The sequence below is a fragment of the Micropterus dolomieu genome, linkage group LG12 (assembly GCF_021292245.1).
Source record: "Micropterus dolomieu isolate WLL.071019.BEF.003 ecotype Adirondacks linkage group LG12, ASM2129224v1, whole genome shotgun sequence".
NCBI classification, from domain to species: Eukaryota; Metazoa; Chordata; class Actinopteri; order Centrarchiformes; family Centrarchidae; genus Micropterus; species Micropterus dolomieu.
In genome coordinates this window covers 31,235,444-31,239,286 of record NC_060161.1, presented here as the reverse complement: position 1 = coordinate 31,239,286, position 3,843 = coordinate 31,235,444, and positions in this window count along the sequence as shown.

Sequence of the window (3,843 nt, the reverse complement as noted above, 5' to 3'; positions counted from 1 at the left end):
GCTATCCTATCAATATGGGCCAACATTTCTAAAGAATGCTTTCAGCACCTTGTTGAATCAATGCCACGTAGAATTAAGGCAGTTCTGAAGGCGAAAGGAGGTCAAACACAGTATTAGTATGGTGTTCCTAATAATCCTTTAGGTGAGTGTACGTGCTTGAATAAACATTTTCTGTGCTTCAGCTCAATGATGCATTGGTGATGTTATAGTACTTATGATTACGTCCTTATGTGACAGTGGCCATGGCGCACACCAACAGGAGGATGGCATTTAGCACAGCTGGACGCATGTCTCAAGCTTCAGTAACTCAGTTTTCCACAGCTAGAAAATGACCTGGAAATGTGAGAGTTAGAAGTGCAAGGGCGTCAGATATGTCTCCACCAATATAGAAACAACTCTAACAACAACTCTATGTCTGTATTAAGAGTCCAATGTGTTTTTAAAGGTTCAGTGTGTAATATTTTGGAGGATCTACTGACAGAAACGCAATATAATATCCATAACTAGAGAGCTCAGACTGTTGCCCCGTTCTGGCATAATAAGAAACTCACCACAGATGTGTTCAGCTCTCTTGATGCTCCTCTGTCTGATTGTCAGATGGCTCTTCCTCTCACTCTTAAACTCACCGCTCATGCCCTGTGGATATGCCAATGTTCTGCCAGTGTCAACAAATGGCTGATTTTGATTAATTATAAGAACAAAGTGTTCCCACGCCACTCAGAAACAGACTCTTGTTTAAACCCTATCCCGTTACTTTTCCCCTTCTTAAGGGCACAACAAATGCAACTATAACACTTTGAATGAAGGTAAAAGATAAACAGCGCACACGCTCTGATGGACTAAACCACCATTTCAACATACTTGGCAAAAGGAGTGTGTTTTATTTCCACTTTTGTTCTGGCCTCTTGACCTTTTGTACCTTTGTTTAGAGGAAAACATCTGTTCTCTTGATTGTTCTTGTCTGCTAATCTGTTGTGGTTGCCAAGTGTAGGTAGGCAGGTAATGAGTAAAAGCACAGCAGGTTCAGTTACAGTTCACAAAGTGAGTTTAATTTAAAAAAGTGAAGAAGCAGGCAATCCAGGGAATAAACAAGAACAAGAAGCCCAAAAAATGTAATCCAGAAAATAGTCCAAAATACAAGAGGATAATCCATGGAAACAGACAGGGACACTTTACGACACATACAAACAAATCGATCCCAAAACAATTAAAGTAAAGACAGACACTTAAATACACAAAAGAGGAACTTGTGAAAACACTCATCAACACTGACAGGAAGTAGATAAGCAGGTGATCAAGAAAAACAAGCGAGTGAGAGATTATTGTTATTATTTATTCTCTATTCTGCAAATAGGGCTGGGTATTTACATCACCACAGCCAATTACAATCACTTTTAGATATGGACACATTAAGCATGCTGCATGCTTATTGGCTCATTGACATTAACAAGAACCTTTAGGTATCGAAATTTGGTACCAAAAGACAAGACATTTTTTGAAACTCGATGGTATTGAGGCAATTTGGTCGGTGCCTAAAAAGTATTGAACTCGAGACCCAGCCCTACCTGCAAATTAGCAGAGAATAAGATGATCCACCTGTAGCTCTGTGTCTGTCCTCTCTGCTCCACCTGAAGCAGCTGTGAGCTGCACTTTATCAGACGTGCTGAAATTAACTTGTGTGGATTTGTGGTGAGGTTAATCACCTGACAGGCACAGGAAGCATTATACATATTTTATTCAAAGTCTATGTTTTCGCTACATTTTCCATTCATATCTTTTATAACTTAACCAGTCTGTAATCTGTATTTTGCTTCATTAACTGAAATGAGCTCATCCAGGCTGTGTGCGCGCAGTTACGCAGTAAAGCGCTGGTCGGGCGATTGTCACAGTCACAGAGCTGGGCAGATGCAAACATTTAGAAAATCAGGCAAATATCTTTTCAGTTTAAGGCTTTATTGTTTTACTAATACAACTGAAATCCAGTGAGCCACACCATGGCACTGCAGCCTGCAAATACTTTCACTTTCCATTAAGGGCGCATTAAAAGCGTCTTTAGTCTCTGCAAAGCAAATGAAGGCCTGTAAGATCTGTCAGATGATCACTGCATTGACTGAGATATATTAAAAGTGTCCATTTGTTGAACAGAGCATCGCTTTGGACATAAGCCTGTTTCTTTTCTTGAATACACATCGGTTACTATTTGTTTTATAGCGATGTCCAACGGTGAGTCCAAAAACTAAATGTTGCCGGTGAAACTGATCTTTCACTCAGCAGCTACCAGCTGTTATTTATTTTTGAGATGCAGAGAGAGAGAGAGAATATGGTGGATAAAACAGTCCTGTTGGGTTTTTATGCATTAGATTCTGAATATGCAGAACTTTGAACATGAGCAGAAAACCTGCTGAAACACAGGAGCTATTAAAGTCCAGGAGTTTAAAATGATTTAATTTATTATTGAGGTAAAAAGGTGCCACATGCACATGAAAAGAGGTTACCTCAATCAGTCACGTCTGCATGTGTGTGTTGATTCAGCAGTGTTAAAAGTTGATCTACAGGAGAAACATATCTGAAAGCAACCCAGAATGCCTGAGAGCTGCTCTACATTATATTCTGTTACAGTTTTAATTTTTAAATTGTTTTATTATACCTTTTCTTAAACCAGAAAAACTCTTTTTTTCAAGAGTGTCCTGGCCAAGGCAGTCAGTAGTACAATTGCACATTTAAGATAGGAAATAAATTAAATATTCGCCACAATTCAGCAGCATCTGAATTTTGTGTGTCCATTTACAGAAATAATTTCCACAATAGATTGATGCAGATAAGGCAGAAATTGGTGCAGAAAAAGACCAGAATGCAGCAAATTAAATCTTTAACACTCACAGTTTTCTGGAGGAGTACTCCCAGCCCCCCGGTTCATACAAGAGTAGGGCTGGACTGGGACAAAAAAAACAAAACAACCCAGGAATTTTTTGCCCAGGCGGCCCACCACTATCAGTCAGACTCCCCTCACTAATACACCAGCATGACATGTCGTGTAAAAAATTCTTGGGCCAGATAAGAAAGCTTGAACTTTTACCAATTAGAATACAAAAGTTCCACCGGAGTTTGTCAGAGATCGGTGCAAAATAGAGTCCCATTCTGTTACCAGAACAGAGACCAGAGTTGACATGAAACCATGTAATGACTGACCTTCACCTCCTTCTGGACCTCCTTTTATAGCTCTGTTTCTTGGCTTCACATCATCTCTTGGCTCTCTTTCCTACTGCACCTGAGTCTGGGAAATTCCCAGATTTTCAAGTTCCTCAGCATTATCAACATGTGGTGGGAAAGTCCCTGACTGCGCTGCTCCTCCTTTGCATGCCCTCCACTGATCATACTATTTTATCCACAACCTGACTTTTGTGGAATAAACTGGTGTTGTTTGTGCTCTGGGCTAGAAACAGGACATTCTTACTGTGAAGGACTATATTGATGTATGTTTTGTAATACAACATTCAAAAAATCAGTTTTTTGATGCTGCCTTGCTATCTTACCTTGCTCAGTCACTCTGCTCCCAAAGCACACGTGCTTGCTTACACAGGCACACGTGCTACTGCTGACCCAGTAGAGTTTTAACACTGTGATCCTAACTTTATACTATAAAATAACACTCTAAATGATGACAATGCAGACCACCATGGCTCTAGTAATTAATAACAATTTAGGCTATAATGCTCTAAATTTATTCACAACATACTCTGCTGGCTGTCGCCGTTGTGTTCTGCCGCCTGCTTTCCCTAATTTGCTCGGCCTCGCGCACGGGATTGGGCATCACTGTGCTAGTGCTGTGTGCGGGTTGGGGTC